This window comes from Cyanistes caeruleus, chromosome Z (assembly GCF_971803275.1).
Source record: "Cyanistes caeruleus chromosome Z, bCyaCae1.hap1.1, whole genome shotgun sequence".
NCBI classification, from domain to species: Eukaryota; Metazoa; Chordata; class Aves; order Passeriformes; family Paridae; genus Cyanistes; species Cyanistes caeruleus.
The window spans coordinates 52,023,089-52,044,274 of record NC_141732.1 but is presented as its reverse complement, the minus strand read 5'-3'; the positions used below and the strand labels follow the sequence as shown (position 1 = coordinate 52,044,274).

At 35.0% G+C, this 21,186-nt stretch overlaps 1 protein-coding gene across 17 annotated transcripts in view; it reads right to left on the bottom strand.

Moving 5' to 3' along the window:
• The window catches only part of PTPRD (protein tyrosine phosphatase receptor type D), a 1,176,387-nt gene that overhangs the window by 287,670 nt on the left and 867,531 nt on the right, over positions 1-21,186 (bottom strand). Inside the window, exon 1 of one of the 17 annotated variants that reach the window (XM_086870077.1) lies at positions 297-751. The exons of the other annotated variants lie outside the window; for them this stretch is intronic. The gene's annotated coding sequence lies outside the window, so the exon portion shown is untranslated. Of the gene's footprint in view, positions 1-296; positions 752-21,186 lie in introns of those variants that run through there. 17 annotated transcript variants of the gene reach the window in all.

Below are 21,186 nucleotides of genomic sequence, written 5' to 3'. Positions count from 1 at the left end.
AAAAAAAAAAAAAAAAAGACAAACACCCAAGAAGACAGATAAAGAGAGAAAGGGAAACGGAAAAGGGAAAAAAGAGCAGCAGCTTCCAAAAAAAAAAAAAAAAGGAGCTAAAGTAAGTATCTTGACTACACTGTTATTTTACTCTTTCTTCAGCCATAGGAAAAAATCAAGGTGAAATCCATACTAAGGCGTCTAGAATCCCCAGGTCACTCACTAATGGTGTCCTAGAGGGATCAATATCTGCAAGTCCTATTTGATATCTTTACTTATGATTTGGATGAGGGGGTCAAACATACCCTTAGTAAACTCACAGAGGACACCAAGCTGTGTGGGAGTGTTGATGTGCTGGAGGGCAGGCAGGCTCTGCAGAGGGATCTGGACAGGCTGGATCATGGACCAAGGCCGTGCTGTGAGGTTCAACAAGGCCCAGAGCTGGGTCCTGCCCTCGGGTCACAACAGCCCCAGGCAGTGCCACAGGCTGGGGCAGAGTGGCTGGAAAGCTGCCCAGAGGAAAAGGCCCTGGGGGTGCTGGTGACAGCAGCTGAACAGGAGCCAGCAGTGCCCAGGTGGCCAAGGAGGCCAATGGCATCCTGGCCTGTGCCAGCAATAGTGTGGCCAGCAGGAGCCAGAGCAGGGCAGAGATTGTCCCCCTGTCCTCAGCACTGCTGAGCCTGCACCCCAAATACTGTGTTCAGTTCTGGGCCACTCATTCCAAGGTCACTGAGCTGCTGGAGGGAGACCAGAGACGGGCAACGGAGCTGGTGAAGGGTCTGGAGCACAAGTCTTGTGAGGAGTGGCTGAGGGAGCTGGGGGTGTTTAGCCTGGAGAAAAGGAGGCTCAGGATGACCTTACCACTCTCTACAACTGCCTGACAGGAGGGTCTAGTATGGTGGGGGATCAGGCTCTTCTCAACAGAGCAAGAATAAACTGTCTTGAGTTGTGCAAGGGGTGTTTAGAATGGATATTAGGAAAAATTTCTTCACTGAACAGGTGACTAAGGATGTGAACAGTCTTCCTTGGGAAGTTGGATGAGTTGCCAGCCCAGGAGATATTCAAAGACATGCAGACATAGTGATTAGGGACATATTTTAGTGATGGACTTCATGTTACATTAACAGTTGGACTCAATCTTACATGTCTTTTGCAACATAAGTTGTTCTAGATCCTATTAACTGTTTCCTCTGAAATCTGGTTTAAGAACAATACAGTGACTGTTTATGTAAAAACATTTACAGACTGATCTTTGTCTTGTTTGCCTCAAAATAACAAAAAGTGAAAGAATGTATCATTACTTCAAGAGTATTTGCCATATACAGTTTGTTAGTCTTCTTTGGCTGTTTAGTACATTATTTGAACACCGGAGCTGTGCAGCTACCACCTTGTAGAAGAGGCTAAACGTATGAGCATGTGAGCCACATAAAAAAAACATTCTTAGAGCCACTGTGCCATGTATACATACTCTTCCGACACTCCCAGGAAAAGTGTCTCCAAAACCAACTTTCAAACACATTCTCCTGGCAGTCTTACAAAAAAGCACAACTACCAAGAGCAGCTAGACTCTACCATCAACAGCTGAGTTTTGAGACCACAGTTACTCTCGGAGGTAGCATCTGTCTGTGACTTACTTCCTTCACAGAGTTTGGAATGTGGATGACCTAGCAACATGATTCTACAGCTCCACTGCTATGCACATGACACAGACTTGTTAATATTGCTTATATCTCAACAACCATCTTATTTTCAGGAGAATTTTGCCCTTCCCGTATTTTTTTCAGCAGGGATATTGCAAAAAATTCAGGTTATTCCTTGCCTTTAGGATTGGGCATGGTTGAAGCATACCAGGTACCATAGATACCAAAGTAAAACCAGAAATACATTTGCAAATTTGAAGCTAAGAAGTCAAATCTAACTTCAGTATTACAATACATTTTTTCTCCATTCTCTGCAATTTCTTCTTTTATGGCTTTTCTTTTTCCTTTTCACTTAATGGTTCTGTTTCAAAACTATCCAATATACTTGCTGGCTAATCAGATTGAAGCATGACTGACTGAGACAGTGAATTTGCAGTACACACAGGACAGCAATCTAGCTGCAGCTAGTTTAGCCTGACTGCACTTTATTATATTGTTGCTGATGGCAATACAATTGTATTAGAGGAAGAGATGGAGAGCTGAAACAGTTATTTTTCAAAAGTAGTTGGCATTATAAAATTATTTGGTAATAAAAGACAAAAACTTCCTGAAGCAATAGAAGCACTATGCATTTCCCATACTAAGATACAGCATAATCGTGCATGGCTGTCCACAGGTCTTCTTTTGGAAAATAGGTAACAACTACAAAGTGTCATTGTAATAAAATGCATGTTTTACTACACTCAGAGAAGAAGTAAAAATAATTTTATAAATCCTGAAATAGACAGCTAAAAGGCAGTAACAACCTACAGATATTTTATTGTTGAAATTTCCTTATTAAGGAAAGCACCAAGTGAATCAGTACACTTTTAAACACCAAACTGGTGTCCTAATGTTGACAAGCCAGTTTCATACCAAATAAAATCGTAAAATCATCAGCCAGAAAGCATGATTCATAGACTGCTTTTCTTTACAGACCTCATTAGCTACTATAGATTTATCTGTAATTAGAAGAAATTAGTGGCTTAGTAGGGCCACTTGAAGTGGCATTCCAGGTGCTTCACAGAACCTCTCCCTCAATCTCCTTCAAATGGGAAGTAAGAAGCAGAAAGTTTAATCCTCTTGTATTTAATCTGGTGAAAGCCAACTGAGATCAACAAAAGATTTCCACTGTGAAACCTATTACTCAACATTAAACAACCTAACAATTGGACACTGTACAAAGCATTAACCAGTACACAAGCACTCCTTTCTCATTTTTCACTTTAAGATTTTCTCTGCACTTTGAAGTGGTGCAGCTCCCATACCCAGAGCTTTCATACACAATGTTATGCCCAGGAAACTTGACACGCATATGTCTTAGCTACGAGAACATGATAATAAAAAAAAAATCCCCTCTTAGGCCTGTGGTTCATCCTCTTAACAACTCTGTTACAAAGTACTAGAATAGATTAAAATGCATTATGGATTTTCCATATATTATTCACTGGGTTTATGTTCTTCTCAGGAAACATTTCAGCAAGAATGTTTCAAATCTAAGTCCTGCAACAGCTTCCCAACCACTCATCTTTTTGGGTTGATGATATTAAAGAAAAACTAACTTGTAGTTTATTCTTACAAATTAGAATGCTAGCCATAACAACAAGTTGATAATTTCTAACCTACTTGTTAATTGCACACTGACATTATGTAATCTTCATCTTCTTTTGCAGCATCTTTTTGTCAGTTCTCAGTAACAAAGTAAGAGTATGTGTTACCACCCAAATGAACATCATTTTTACAAAGAGTATGAGAAAAAATAAATCTGAACTCTACTGTTTACAGCTGTGGAAATATCTCTGAGATTTATACAAAATATATACCAAAAGCACATTGTGATGAGTACAGGACATGCCATAATGTTATTGAGTGATGCCATGTTTAGCAAAAAACTGTTTTTCTACCCATATATTCGAGTAGTTTTCATCCTGTTAAAGAATTTCCTGCATACTATTGGTTCATATATATGCTCAATTATCATTCTCACTGCTATAAACATGACACAAGTTTCTGAAACAAACACTCTGTAGTCTCTTCTTTCATCAATGAGCAAGAAAAATCAGAGAAAAGAAATATTACAGAAGATTAAATTGGTGAAATAACCAACTGCAGGCACTACTCATAGTTTGTCTTCTAAATGAACAGTAAAAAGTAATAAAAAAGGAACGGACTGAAGATATGACACTAAAGTAATATTATTATCCTAGTTATGTCTGTCACCTTTCATCAAAAATACATAGATGACACAGAAGACCATGTCTTGGGTTACAGCTCCCTGTCATTCAGATTTTTAGTATCTTTCATAATCTAAGCATCAAAAGGAATAAAAAAAATACAGATGTAAGATAAAATAACATACTTAACATCCAGCAAAGCAAATGTTTAAGAACATACACAAATGCACACTTGTGTATACACATAAGCATACACCATTACAAAAAGAACTGCAGAGTTGAAATTTTTGTGAAAAGACAGAAGTAGAAGAGATAACCTCTCTGCCTTTCAGACATGTCCCTCATGCACAAATGAAGTCTTCCAGGACTTCTTCATTTTCCCTCTGCTTTCAGCTTTTTTGTTTCCAGAATTTCTAGATGGAAAATAGCATCAGTAAACATCACTAAATATACTGCTATGAGATTGAAACTAGAGTTTAACCTTCAGCTACCTTATATTTATCCATGATGAAATTAAATGAACAAATTAGAGAACTAGTTTCATTGCTAATCCAACTGAGAAAATATAGAGTCTAATGAAATACTAAAAAGTTCATATCGGTTCTTTTCAAAAAATGTTTTAGAATTTTACCCCATGTTCTGTACAAAGTACCACAGAATGGCATTACAGAATTACAAAGTAACTTCAAGCCTTCAGACAGCCACACTGAAGTATTTCAAGACTTTTAAAGACCCAGCTTACATTAATTCTCTTTTTAGAACATGAAACAAAACTATTCACGATACCTGGAGGAAACATGTCGTATAACCCTACTGTCTATTAGCACCATTAGAATCCATGTTACCACAACACTCTTTCCTAAACACAGGCAGAAAAAAGTTTACCTCTTTCCTTCCCCTGAAAAATGTCACCCATGTGACAATTAAATTCCACAGGTATCACAAGGTTGTGATTGTCAGTATTTTGTGGAAATCCCAAGGCTGCACACATCAGTTGATGAATGAGGGCTGTCCTTGGCAGTGGGAACTCAACATTCCTCTGGAATGTTGGCACTATCTCACAGAGATAAAATCTCAGTAACAAATTTTAGAGGGTGCTTCAAATAATTATATGTTAAATAATTTAAAAACAATATCTAATATAACCTAGAAAGACAATTCCAGTTTTGGCTTCATTTACTCACAATCAATAGTTTTAACTAAGAATGCGGCCAGATGAAATGAAAACTTTTTTTTTGCGGGGGGGTTGTTTTGGGGTTTTTTTGTGGTTATTTGTTTGTTTTGTTTTAGATGAGAGCATTCTGGTTATTTCTACTGATAACAAAGCTATTTTTCAACACATTTAAGGCTAGACGATGAGCCTGATGTTCTACTTGGAACAATGCAAGGCACTTGTGGGAGTTTCATCTTTCACAACAGAAATGCATGAGCAACTATTATAAACCCAGTGAAGTTTCTGCAGCATTTCTATTATAACTGATATGTCTCTGGGTTTGTGTGCTGTCCCAGGAGTATTGTTCTGGATTGATTAGCATCTTTATAATGAAATGCTCAATTACAGCTTTGAAATAGATAATTATAAAGGGAGGGTGTATTTTCCAGTTAGGGACTTTGTTTTGATTTTTTTTTAATTATCAGTGCATGAAAGGCAGCTGTAGAAGTTCTGACTGCACTGTTGCCTCTTTGGAAAGAAACTACATTTTGTTGCTCTCACTGTGCATAAGTTAAATTGAATTGCTAGTTATGACTGGTATGGGAGTTTTATTTTCAACTGTCAGGGTGTGCAGCCAGTTGTAACCAATTTTTCAATATCTTGAAAAGCCTCATTTGAAGTATCCAGATGTGAATGACTTTGGGACCTTGTAGTCAGTAAACAGAAACATTTTCCAAAACATTTTCCAATCCTACTTCTTCACTGTAAAAGAACAAAAAAAAAAAAAACAAAACACAAAACCTCTTAAGAAAGATGCATATTATGGATGCTCTGCATAACCTCAGCAGCATTTGTAAAAATGCTAAAAAATTTTGGTGGTATGTCCAAGCTTGGGCTCATGTTTCAGACTCCCTCTTATGTATATCATAATGTTATTAAAACCACCTTCTACCAAGAAAAGCGACTCATTTTTTATGAAGTTTAACACCAAATGAGTGGGTAGGGAAAGTGCTTTTGATTTCAGGAGTTAGAAGTCAGGAGAAAAAACTATGAGTATTTCCTTTCCTTAGTGCTCTGCATACTCCAGCAAGCACTCAATTTTAGAAGAGGTTTTCTACTAAAGCAACTTATTCAGCTGTTGAGCTGCTATGTTAGTTCGAATGGTTTGCTCACTGAGAGTTCTGGAAGATACATGAGGATTACAATTTTATTTATTATTTATAAATTAGAATAACAGAAACAACTGGATTAAGTGAGAAAATGCAGGGACGGTATCCCAAACAATCTCTAACCCCTTGATATCCAAAACCAGAATACCTTAGTTGTAATCTCTGCATTCAACAGATCCTCCACTCCTGCCAGCACAAGGTCAAAGATGTTTGTTGAAACAGAAACAGCAAGTTTCACAGGCTAAAGGTCAAAGGGAGGAAGAAAGCAAGGCATTTTTTATGCCTTAAACAAAATTTAAACTCCATAAAGGTGGTCTTGTTCAGGTACCTGTAGATGAGTCTGTCATGAATTTTGAAGTCCACCGTGTGATGTTACCTTACTCTTTGTAAAATTTACTTCACAATCATTTCCTACTTATTAGCACTGTGGAAACCAGGACTACTTCCATAAATCATGTCATTGTTGTGTTCTTCTTTTTTAAAGACTCTGGAGCCAAAAAAATATTAAATTGCTTCAAGAATTAATTTTATTTTTTGCAAGTCAGCTCCATTAAATATCAAATAAATGTGAATCACTATTTTTACACTTTAACGAATGCACTTCTTTTGGTTTTTTTTTATTTTTTTTTTTTTTTAATTTTTTTTATTTTTAATGCTTTGGAAAAACCTTTGGCCAGAAAATAAGGAGCCCTGATACATTAATTTAGTCATGTAGTCATGTCACAACTACTGTACTACCACATGGACATTTCCACATCAATTTTATTTGAAATGGAATTTCCAGACCAAACTTCCACCAGTCTTTGTGTCACAGACTACCTGGGATCTAGGATAAAGATGTACACTAGTTTATTAAGGTACCAAAAGTTACAATGACTTTTGGAAGATGGCTTGAATTCATCTACATAGTTTGTTTTACATCTTATCTGTGGATTTGGAATATGTTGATACAATTCATTTGTTCCTATATTGCATCATCTTTTTTTTTTTTTCATTTTTATCAATCAAGTCGCCTTTATTTATGTAGTTGAGATCTTGAACAAGCACAGCTACACAACAGCCAAAGCAGTCATCTGATTTGGCATTGAATTTGGTATCCAGCAACAGATAAATTCTAACTGAAATGCAAATCTTTCTCAAATTATTTCAAACAAATATTCTGCTTGTTTTTTTTAAACATTTTCCAGTGGGTAAAGAGATGACTTTCTTAAGTTCCTAAAGAAATAAAAATATATAAAAATCTTAATGCTGATACCCAATCTTCATACTTAAGATCAAGACTTAAGATTTTTATTATGTTACACCAGATCACTGCACAGAATGGACAAATGTAGATATGTGGAATTTCATTCAAAACTCATTAAACTTTAAAGCAAAGAATCATAAACTGATTAGAATAATTTCTGCAATTCTGACTTTAACATAGAAATTATTGGTATTTGATATTACTCACATTCCCATTTTTTGATACTAACTGTCTTAAATAATTCTATCATTTTTTCAATTTTCTGATACTGCTTAATTACAGAAGTATAATAAAAAATAATCTGCTGAGATACTGTTCTTCTTCATATTTTGTTTTCTCTTAAGTAAACTTGTAACTTAATAATCACAGCTGTCACCCTCAGTGCTTCCTACCTTTTCCTCACATCAGGATCCAAGACTTAGACACTGAAATCCTTCAGAAATTAGGAGTATTTGAAAATGTATTCTAGAATATAGAGACTGGAGTTCTGTGAATATATGCTGGTAGTAACATCTATGTTAAATATGAGCACACAGAAAGATTATGCTATTTTTCTGTAGGAATACCCCACTGCACACACATACAACTGTGTCTACTCCCATGCTATGACTTTGCAATTATCTATGGAAATGAATTATGGCTTACTAATGGACCTGCAATCATGAGTAAATTCTGTATGCATAAATATTAAAAGGGTTCTTTCCTGACTCAGTATCACAGTCACAATATTGGACTCTAATCCTAACTCAATCTAAGATACCCAAAATTCCACTTATATTACAGAAAGGTCAGTAAACATTTAAACAAATCTTCATGTTTAAGTTGAGATAAATAGACTGATCCCTCCATTGACTCAAAGGATGGTTCTCTAGTTTCTAAGTGATGTTTGCAGATCTTTATATTAATTTAACAAAAAAAAAAGCTAAAAAAAGAATTAACAAAAAAAGCTCACCTTTAAACAAAGTCATGGGGACATTCTACTGAGTACTGAGTAATAGTAAACTTCCTTTGAAAATGTATCTGTAAGACAGTTCTTACTTCCACATCCTGAAAACACTTGATATCCGCTTTACAACAGGACGTCAATCTTCACCACACTTATCTATATACAACATGCAAGTGGCAATTATCAAACTGTCTAATTATCAGACTACCGACAACAAAACCTATTTGAATGGCTCGTGGCTTTTTTTTCCCCCTACGCTCTTTAAGACGTTTTCTTGGGCAAAATAACATATCTATTAGCAAGACTTTCTCCTGTTACGGTGCACGCACACCAATTTGATCGCTCTTCTAATAAACTGTGAACTAAAAAGGAAGCTTTATTTCTTTCCTTAAGGTGATTTCAGCATGTCTCTTGTGAGTCACACACTAAATCAAATTTTTTGTAATGCCTGGAGTATGTATGTGGTGAATCTGTATTTTTGCACAGAGATACATCTAGTTGCATAGGTGTATTTCTACAGACATGGAGATATATTTTCTTATACATCCATAAATAATCAGAATAAAATTTAAAAAAACCCCCAAACTTCAGGGAGGAGACTTGTATCAGAATCAAAACCTTTTACATCAACAGTCAGTAAAATCACTGTTTTAATATTCAATTACTTGAAGTGTGAATGACAGACCATGATGCTGTTTGCTCCGCTGACAGAGCTTGCCTTTGTCTCAGAGAAACTATTTGCAGTTCACAATATTCACTTCCCAAGCCTGACATGATAAGAAAACAGAACAAGACAAAAAACAAGAGATATAAAGCTAAATTTAAAAGATATATAACATGTCTTTCAAATAAGAAGTGCAGTGGACTGAATCTGGTAAATACTACCTCTTACCCAACGCACCTGCTTTTGTTAGCAATTCCTTCTGGATGATTCTCCAGAGTGCTTCCACTATGTTCTCATTTCAAAGAACCTGAGTAGTCAGTTGAATTTTTATCAGTAGAAAGTGACATGATAGCAGATGGGATACACAAAAAATTGAAATGATGTGTGCATATATCTGTATGTTGTTTACTTTATATATAACAATTATTCTGAAAATGTTGTTGTGAAACTATAAAGCAGATATGCAATTATTTATTTTTTATATAACAGATAGATATTTTAGGATACTTAATAAATACATTGCTTAGAAACCCCGAGACCTCCACTTAATAATAGCTGTAATCCCAGTTTATTTAACACTTACAATCCTTCTGAATTGTTTTGTATACTTCTTCCTACAGCTGAGTGTGAAAGCACATAGATTTTCTAGTCAGTGAAAAAAACTGCTTAGACACTTTCCCTTTCTTAATAAATATTCTCTTTGCAACTAAGCCAGGAAAGGACTCCAAAACCACACAAGTGACCTAAGGTCATGTAAATAGTATCTTTCTACCTGGAAAAAGGAAAGACTTACTTAAGTTTATCTTTGTCAATTAGAGCTATTGTAAGAAATAGGTATCACTATCCCTTGTACAAAAGTGAGAGGTAAGTATCATTTGAAATGTCTGGTATGGCATCAAAGTTCTACACTTTCATTCTATATAGCTCATTATTCAGACTGGACATTGAAGGGCTGTTAAGAAGCAGAAATTCATTCTTAGTTCTAAACTGGCACAAAAATAAAGCAATCTAAAATTGCACAGGATTTTTAAATTTTGAAAAGGTCATATGAATATAGAGAACACTAAGAAATACAATTGCCCGTAAAATTCCAAAGGCTGGTCCTTCAATTTTGTAAAATTATGTTTTACTGATACATTCTAAGATAATATCAAACTAATACCAGTTATTAATAATTATAATAATTTATGAATAAAATATTTAAGTATTTTTACAGATCTTAACAAACCTTTATTAGAACAGACATATAAATTGTAACACATTTGGACATTTCCCTGATTTTGTTATTTGCTAAAGCAGTAACATTCCACCAAAAATTACCTCGAGTAAATTTCAATTCCTTGGAAATAAACTGGAATGTGAAGAATGTGACAGAGAGACTGTGAAGAACACAGAATCACTCAGAATTGTGTATCAGAGAACCAAAAGAAAGATGGTCTCTTGATTTAAGAGTATTTTAATCTTGCTTTGATTATATTATCATTAATAGCCAAAAGACTAAAATGCCATCCTTGCTCTCTAAAATCCAAGATCTTATCAATACTCTAAAGAATACAGGTAGAAAAATTATGAATGTAAAGTCCCCTGAATAAGGCTGTAGTCAAAATGAAACCATGGAATTCAGCTGGCTGGCCAATTTCAATTACTTGTCCTGCAACTAACAAAGAAACACTTTTTTTTCCCCAAAAAAACCCCAATACAATGCAGTCTTTTAGCCCATTTGTACTACCACTACTCTTTGATACTGTACTATTTTAGAACCAATATTTTAAAAGAATCTCACAATTGGTGTCAGTAAACAAATTTATTCCCAATATAAACAAATTTTAAATCATGTTTTCATACTAAGTTGATAGTAAATTGCAAAAAAAATTCATTATAGTTACATAAGTGAATTTTCAATTCATGCCATTTGTCTGCACTGAAGATTTGATTATTTATCTACTGTTGCCAGCTTCTTTCACGAGCAGAAAGCAGATTCTTAATAGGCTGTTTTCTATTTGCTTATTTCAGAAAAGAAATAGTCAACGTATAAACCAGAGTTAAAACCTGGACTAGCAAGTTTTGCTCATAGCAAACACTAACCACAAACATGAAACTCCTCTATGAAAGCAGAAATCTGACCACATTAAAACTGACGAGAGATTAATTACATGACTACAGAGGGCTGCTCCAGGTGGTTTTAACACTGTTTGCCATGCAGCATTGCTAACTACCTGGTAAACAGTACTAGCTTCCTTAAAAATCTCAGATGAAACATTGCAACACCTGAGCAGTCTAAGTGGTAGTCTACTTGAACAGAACTAAATATCAAAAGCAAGTCTAAATTTGTTGGAAAATTAGAAAGAACGTGGTCTGAAACACCATCTGTCAACCAATCAAACAATCAATCAATCAATCACAAAAACAAGGCTGAGAGTAAAATGTATTTAAAATCCTTTCATTTTGCCATCCAACCACAGTGCAGTCTTTTGAGATTGTTCATGTACTTGTCCCAGAGAGACCTCAGAGAGAGGTACTTCATATAGGTATTTTTACTTATGTATGTATTTTACAATACAACACAAACATTTATAAATGCTAAAAGTGAAAGATTATTTGCTTAAAGTCAGTATTTTAGCCTGGTAAATAATTTATTTGTTTTTCTCCTCCCTCTGTAAAACAGAACAGAACAGTGTTATCCTTGTAAACTTAAAAGACTTTTTTCGTTTATGGCAAGTACAAAACTAACAGTTTAATGTCATTGTTAGTCTTAACTGGGAGAATACAGTATCAATAGTGTTTTCAAAAAAAATGAGGAAGTTTTATCTTGGCATTTTCTTAATTAGTTTTCTCATTTTTTACCAAACAAGTCTTCTTTATTTGAAGTTAGAAAGCTAAAGTAATAACTGAAATCAAACTGAAAGAGTCAGTGGTGTCAAATGGTGTTTCTTCTCATTCAAAGTGTGGATGACCTCACCTACCTTGTCTGGCAGAAATAAACTGCTTCAAAAGCACGTCCACATAGTAAAAAAAAACCATTATACTGGTTTATAAATACATTTTACACACAAAAAAAAACCCCAACAGAAATGAAAGCAAAACAAACAACAAAAAAGAACAACAAACAAACAAACAGCAAACAAAGCAAATTGCAAAACCCATACACTTAAAAAAATATATATACAGTACGACTCAATGAGTAGAAGATGGTGAGCTAGAAAATAGGGTAAGGTCTTGCCTTCTTGGTCAGGAAACTGACAATTCACAGGTCAAGAGAATTCCTCCACAGACTACTGAATTTTTTTCAAAATTACAGCAAATAGAAGGTTGAGTCCAAAGTAACTATTTCTGAATCCCCTTGCTAGTTTCAAATCATGAAGCTATAGAAAGCCAGCCAGGCACAAGATCCTTTACAGAAATTATCATAGTAACTCTAGTAATCTTCTGATGACAGGGGGAGGAATAAAAACCTACCATCAGCAAGCAAACACCACACACATACACAAACACATGCATTACTGAATCCTTATTTGAGTAATAAAATCTGGGAGATCCTCAGGAAGACATGAGGTACCCAGACTTCCGAAAGTTACTACTACAGGTGGCTGTCATTTCTCCCTTTTGAGATAGATTCCAAAACTTCACACAGCAATAGAAATCCTATTATTTCCAAACCAGTGCTTTTTTATGGTGGAGTTTACATATTTGATACGGGAAGAATAATGATCTACAGACCCCGATAATATCTCTTGAAGATCAGCAACATTACAGTCTGTTAGATTTCATTTACAAGTCCGAGCAACATGAAACATTACATGTTTATAATGAAGTTAGTTATTATTATAAAACAATAACTATTGTTATTATTATTAAACAATAATAAACCAATGGTAGAAGAAATCATGATGCTTCACTAATGGTCCTACTGCTAATCACAACTTCAGTCAACCTTCATATACCATTGCAGTATTTCAAGTCCCAGACAGTTTTAGGTGTTTTGAAGTGTTCTTTATACCCCTCATTGTGAACTTCTGAGAACATACTCACAATGCAGAGTCTGGATTTGGAAACACAAATTGAGTATCTGAAGTTAATGAAAGATTCCTTTTGGTTGTAGAACAGCTAAACTATTTCAGAAGAAATCTAACACATCACGTATTGAAATTTCAAAGCAAGAGTATTTCTGTTAATTTCAGGAGAAGTTCTGATGCCATCAAGTTCTGCATGTACCAAAACGTTTTGTTCCCTTAGCAGAGTACTACCAGTCTAAGAAAGGGAATCTTTTGCATATGCATTAATGGTTTAAAAGGATGACCAAAAAACATATACAAAGAGATATATATCTATATATCTATGTATCTATGTATTTATATATCTATATCTGTATCTGTATCGATATATATAAAATATGTATTTTACAAATATAGCCCTGGTTCTTCAACACAATACTGTTTGTGTTATAGCACCTAAAAATCTTTCAAAGAACCAAATATGAGAAAAGTGTTTTAGCTGATCTGGAAACATGAAATTTGGTCTTCCTTTTTTAAGCAAAATATTCTTTATTCTAATGCTTGTATTTATCATTTATTGATATTACTTAATATTGTTAATGCAAGTACCACTTAACAAGGTTCTAAAATCCTAGACCTCTTTTCTGCATCCTGTCGTATTTGAAAAGGCTGTATGCTTCCGTATGCGCTCTCAGTCTGCATGTTTCATATCCTTAAGTTTGTAGTTCTCATCCCCATTTCTGCTGCAATTCTTTAGACATCTTTTGTCTAAAAAGATGCATTTATATCAAAGTATGCACTGATACAATACAAAGCTCAAAGGTACTTGTCCTAACCAATGTCAGTAGTATTACAATCCATGTAAAATTCTTTAATTCCTCATTCAGAATACGCTTTCCTTAAACTTTCAGTAAATTTAGTAGTAAGAAACAAGGACACAGAAAATTACTATCCTTTCAGAGATGTAAAACTAAAATTTGAATACTGTGTCTGCAAAGATAAGCAGTAAGTTGCTGATAGACAGAATGGTGGGTAATTGTTGCTAGCTCCTAGAATGAGCTAAAAGGATGATTAAGGTGAGATTTACATGAACTGTAACTGATTTTTTATTTCCCGTCAGTTAAAAAGACCAGCTTCTGTCTACACAGATTGATTACCTCTTGCTCACTTTAATCTTGACTTCAAACAGCTGGTTCTTCTGGCTAGGGAGAGCATTTTCAAACTACTATAGCAATGCCTCCTGCTGGTCCTAAGGCCCATGAGAATCTTCTGAAAGTAGTTTGGAAAAAAAGCATTACCATGGACAATCAAATATGTTACCACTCTCAGATTCAAACAGCTGGCATTTTTAAGACATGTACACTTCTATATATATGTATGGACCGATTATGTATGTATGTATGTATGTATGTATGTATCTATCTATCTAACTATCTGTCTGTCTGTCTGTCTGTCTGTCTACAAACCTTGTAAAATAAAAGTTTATCACCTGGTTCCTAAACATTTGTTTCTTCAGATTATGTTACGCTTTAATGACTAACTCTCTGAAAATTAAGTGACACCAGATGACTGACCCTGCATAATACGAGTTCTTCCTCAACTGCAACAGAAAAGCTGTAGGAAAAGAGATTCCAGGAAACAGAAATCAAAATAACTAATTATTGAAAAAAAGTCAAACAACAAATCAGCTATTTCAGAGGTTATGTCAGTTCACACAACGGAGTATCAAAAATGCCTGGAATATAAAGTCAAAGAGCAGTTGTTGAAATACCTGAAATATTTCATTGTAATTTTAATATCAGTGTTTTTACTGTTATATATGACTAATAATGAGTGTTTGAGGCATAAAAACATCTAAATTCCTAGTAGCTTATACCTGATCCCATGTAGTTATGGAAGACTGTAAATCACTCCAGAATGCATCAGGAGTGCATAATTAGAATTGCAATAGCTCCTTTAATATCACACAGCCTTAGCAACAGAAGCTCTGTCAGCATACCTCCTACTTCAGCAAAGAGAGAAAGTTGCCATGAACAATGAACCACATGCAGGTGTTTCACAACATCCTTCACAGTCAGCTTCAGAGCACTGCATCTACTACTGTGCTGCCTACAAATGAAGATTAATTCCAACATCCATGTTCTCTGTATTTCTTTTAACTATTACTACAGAGGGATCCGCTTCTACGCTTGGTAACCATCTAAGAAAAAGAAACAATTACAAGGAATGGAAAAACATAAACTGTAAGGTCTCAGGAATACTGGAAACACTGCTCCTCAAACACCACACCTCTTCCAGTTCCAGACAAAACAGAGGTATTCAGATGACCACATGCCAAGGAGTTCGCTCTTAGTGACAAATAAATCAAGCAGGTGGCTCTTGCAGTCATTAATGTGAGGAGGACCCCCAGCTAGTGCCCGTCCTCTTAGATGCAGCTAAAAATCTCAGAAAGCCTAGTAAGAACACTGCAAACCACAACTAGAAATACCTGTATTTTAAAAATTGTCATATTATCTTCTTTCTAAAAGCATATATCTATTACAATACTGATAATTAGTACAAATTGAATATTGTCTAGATAAATTATTCCGATATTTTGAGGACATAATTGGTTCAGGTGCTTAGGATAGCATGCATTTTTTTTTTTTCACAAGACAGCTGAAATATACTAGAACAAAAACCCCAAACTGAACAAAAACCTAAACCAACAAACAAAACCAAATAAATAGACAAAAACCAGTAACAAAACCAAAACCAAACCAAACCAAATGAAAACACCACCCCCCCAAAAAAAACCACAATAAAAAAAGGCAACAACCATAAAATCCACAAAACTGTAATATGTGAAGCCAAGGCAGCAAGGGATCAAGTAAATCAAAATATAAACCCCTGCTTGCCCTTTGGATTTAAGTACAGAATCTGATAGCACTGAATAAGCTTGAAAGAGTAAACTGATCAAAGAAAAATTCATTCTAAATCCAAGAGAAAGTATTCTGTAAATAGAAATAAAACCCAGCAGCAGGTAATGTTATAATTTCTTAGTTCTCTGGTGTATGTAATTCATGCTTTCTTTAAAAAACCTTTCTCTGGTTAACCTTCTTTACTAAAATTTCTGCAGTAATATGATTTTTAAAATTATGATTTAGAAGATCTAATTTTAGTAATAATCAAAAAACCCACAAAACATCAAGATAACACTAAGTGCACTGATTGAATGAAGAGAAAAAAAGAAAGGTATCTTTAGTCACCAGTATGCACAGCTGCCAGAAACTAATACAGATGTGACAGCATATAAACTATGAAATGCCAGTAAATGTTGGAGCCTGGAATACAGCGTTTGTGCCCTTGTTTCTGATATTTAGTTATAAGATCTAAAAAAACACTGAATTTCATATAATATGAAATTCATGAGCATGTTTTCATGGTGATACATGAAAACAAATGTTAAAGTTAGATAGAAAAAGCTGAAAGTGTAAGTGTGTAATTAGAAAGTTTTTTTTAAATCACTGGGGGAAAAAGTTTAGAGAACAGGAGACAAGATGGAGGATTTTGGGTGTTGTCTCTTGTCCCTTCTTCTTTCTTCTTCGTGTTCTTCTCCTAGAAGTTTTTAGATAGTAATAAGTGATTGGACAGAGAATGCTGCAGTGCAGCACAGAGGTGATGGGTCATTGGGTCATTAAGAAAAATAATATACGTGTCTATTGTTAATTGGGTGAAAATAGGTATAAATATAAAAGAACTGCGTAGTTCAGGGCCATTTTGTGCATCAGACACGAAGTGTGCCACAAGGCCTTGTTTGCACCATCAGAAGAAAGAAATGTACCAGATTGCAAAGATTAACCTTGTGTAGCCAGCCTGGAGAAACCTGTCAAGTTTTGTGATGACCTGTTAATAAACACGAGAAACTAGGTTCTAACGAGCTCGGGAGTTTTCTTCAAATCATAAGAACTGAGATAAGCAGGACTCCCCACGAGGGAGGATCCCAAAAGAATTCAGTCCAAAGGAGGCTGAGAAATCCAAGAGTAAAAAGAAAAATACAGAAGAGATGCAACAGAAACAGAGAAACAGAAAAAGGATTTTTTAGAGAAAAGTTGCAAGTAAACTGTGTCAATTATTCTGGTATGTTTGTTTATTGCTGCTTCTGGATATCACTGAATAGATCCTTTTGGTAAGCTGTGTCCATATACCAAAAGCGTACACATCTTACCCAGCTGAAATACCTTCTGGGAATTTCTAATTTGTGAATAATTCTTTCTGTGTCCAACTAGTGTTATATCTACTATCCAAATGCAATTTTCTGGAATTTGCTTTTTGTTTTCTGAAATAATTTCATGTCATTTCAAAGGAGTTTGGGTATATGGCAAGCCATTTGCGAAAATGTTTTATTCACTTAAAAAGGTATAATTAAAACATATGAATCAGCAGTCTCAACATTTAGACACACATTTTAGGACTAGTGGAGCTCTGGTACAATTAAATGAATAAGTAACTTCAAGGCATACCCTTATCTTGAAAGTAAATGTGAGAACACTTACTTGCAAAGGAAAGAGATGCATCCTATCCTACATGAGATAAAGTTCTATTCTCCAGTGCTTGTCTGGAACTAGATTTACAAGTTATAATCTTCAGGATAGCTGTCTGAATTGTACATATAGATGTAACAACCACAACACACCTATTTCTGCATCAGATGAGTAGGAGCACTGGAGAGAAGGTAATTCTATTTAGAATGAAAAGGAGATGCAGATTACAGTGGTTTAGGAAAAAAAATCCAAAACAATGAAAGCATACTAAAGAAAAAAATAAAATTAAATAAAATAAATTAGGCACATATATCAAAACACTGTATTGTTCTCATATGCCACTTGCATAATGATACCAAGGAACATGTTAGCATTATCCAAGTAATACTGATGGTACTACTACTTTGATCAAACAAACAACAAATGAATTTTCTGAACTTGGTCATATTACAAAGGGAGGAACTGCTATGAATTAATACAGGTAACTTCAATTTTAACTCTCTACAAAATTACATTTGTAGATGATAAAGAGAATCAGATTGAACAGCTGAAAAAATAATAAATTCAAGAGAATATAGTTAACATAATTTAGAGTATGCTAACAACTGTTTTGTGCTGTGGTGCAACACTTGACTTTCTCATGGGAACCCTTCACCTTCTAGAAATTACCTGGTGTTAATACTTGGCAAAATTATTAAAAAAGCTTCACCTGATTTGTACACAGCACAAAGCATGACATTCCAGGTAGCATTTCAGTGTCCAGACAGTAACACCTATGTCAGTTGTACATCCACACTTGACAGAATGACATTGTATAATCAATATTCTACCATATATTCAATGGTTAATTAGCTCATTGTCTATAAATGTTACTGTATAGAACTGGAAACATAAAATTACTCTACCTGGAAGTAATCTTTTTGTTTGAACAGGCAATACTTTAAAAGAGTTGTTTCAAATGATAGGGTTCCAACCACAAGTAGAAAGTCTGGATAGCTTGAGGGCACCCCAACCATTTTTGCTGACTTCTTCATCCCTGTGTCTAAAATTATTACATGACTGAATTGCATAGTTTCACCTTGCAGGGAGAGCAATTAGTTTTTCTACTCCTCTCCCACTGGAGACAGAAAATCAGCCTCCCACACTTCAGATAAATTCATGTCGCAGAGCAAATTTTTCCCATGCTAATTTAAACAATAATAGTTCGATTACATTTAATTGTTGATATCCTCTAACCATGCTAAACCATCCCTTTTCTAAACCCAATGTTAGGAGAACTGTAGGAGAAATAAAGCAGGTAAAAATAAAAGTGCAAAGCCTTTATTTTCACTTTTGACATTACTGCTATTCTGGTTCAATACTGAAAAATTATATTCAGTCCATATATTTAATATCACCTAGTATCAAGAGAGATGTCTGCAGGATTTTTAATTATCATTCTTCATATATCCTGATACTTTCTCTACAGAAGTGTCGAACAATGCATTAATGACAAATTCCCAAGACTGTGCCCCTTCAGCCCTTGGAGTTTAACTCCTCTCACATTACAGTATTTATTAAATTTCCAAGCCAAACGGTGTTCTGCTCCATAAAATTCTGACAAGTGGACTCTGCCAAGCTAATAATGGCCTCATTCTGCTGAAATAAACTTATTTCACTGCGGCAAACAAAATGACATGACCTGGAAAGGTTATTTTTAACTGGGTAACGACCCAATACAGACCAAGCCTCTCTTACTAGATTCTGAAAACTGTTAAGACAAATTTCTTAAATGTAAGTGTGTCCTAACACCATTCACTTATCTGTGGCTCTTGCTGTATATGATGTGGCAAGATTTTTTTTAAGGTCTGTGCTGTTTGATTTTCTTAATCAGTAGTTCAATAAACTTACTAAACAATGCCTAGTGAGAGTATCTCAGTGGAGCAACCTAGCAAGTGCAAAACTCATGCTAAGAAGCTGTGTCCTCCTCATCTTTTATCCTCTGCCATTTTATGATTTTTGTTTATATGAATAAGTTCTATTAAAACTGCCCTTCCATATAACAAATCTGAGAAGTATTTTCTTCAGCAGGATTTCTCTAATCTTCCTGATTAATTTTATGCTAATTTTTCCACTGCCAACTTGGCCTTCTGGAAAGGCTGTGTCTTCTGCACATATGTCAAGCTCTTCATAGTGGTCACTGATGTTGCCAATGTTAGTGCAGCAATACTCACTAACTGCCTTTTTCAATCTGCCTATATTCTTCTATTATTACGACGTATTTTCTGCAGACTGCATAGACAGTCTAACCATCACTTTCGGGTCATATCTGTATCAAGTTTCAAATTACAGCAGACCATGAGAGAACCTTTTTAACAACTGGAATTTTGTGTAAACATCCCGCACCCTGCTACGTACCCCTTTGCTAATAAAAGGGACAATCCTTGACTGCAAAAGAGCCAGACTCCATTAGCTTGTTAAAGAACAGTTAGAACACCTACTGAAGACAAAAGTACCAGAATAATGATCACTCACAAAAATCATGAGTTTCAGAGAACAGAAGACGAAAAATGGAAAACAAACCTCAAATCCAAGGAGGAAAACACAAAAGTTAAAGAAGGAGCACTGCCTTTTTGGGTATGGCCCAACTATGTAGTTTATCAACAGAAGTGGCAAAATATTTAAAATTTTAAAATACTGCTTTCCATCATTTAACATTAAGCTAGTAAAATGCAAATAGCTATATTTGTTAGGTAAATTATCTTACTTCTATATATATTATGTATCTCTAGATATTTTTTAATTTTGGGGGGGGGGGGGGGGGGTGGGGGGAGTGTTCCTACAAAGGCATTATCATGAAAAGCACAGAACAACTAGAAAATTTCTCAATAGTCATGTTATTGCTTATCTATTAATCTGAGTTAATTCTGATATTAATGATCCTGATTATTTATCCTATCCATAAAGCAGGCTAGTACCACCCCAGGCTGCATTAGGAGGAATGCTGCCAGGTAGCAAAGTGATAGGATTCTTCCCATCTGCTCAGCCGTAGGCTTTATACCCGTCCATTGTCTGAGGAAAGAAGATACAAATAAATTCATACACTTGAATTTTTTTTCTAGGAAGTACTGTACTTTTCACATATCAGAGACTGACTGCATGTCATATGACCTTAGAAATACTTGTATCTGACACTGGGTTAACTTATTCTTAGCCATTTAAGTTTTGCAATGTTTAGTTTCTCTTTAGAATGTCCAGCTCTCAGAGTTAAGTAGGCAAGCTTTATTTCTCACTTTAAATACGTCCTGTTTGCATGTGTAGCAAGAAAGTGTGTAAAACTTGAACATTTAAAAAGTTAGCCCCAAACAAAGCAGACCAATACAGAATATTGCAATTGTCAATTTACAAAACAGCCACCCCACTGTGGTTCAATGAAAACATGATATTGCTATCAAACTGCTTCCTTTTTTGTTATCCTGAAGCACGAACTGCCACAATCCTTACTGATGCTGATTTGAAGTATATCAGGGAACATTTACTTACCTTAACTGCTCTATACAAGATGAATATAAGAAAGTCATACTTGACTGATGAACTTACCCAGACTTCCTGGAAAAAGCCTGATTTTACCAATTACCTGTGTCAATCACTATTATTTTTGTTGGTTGTA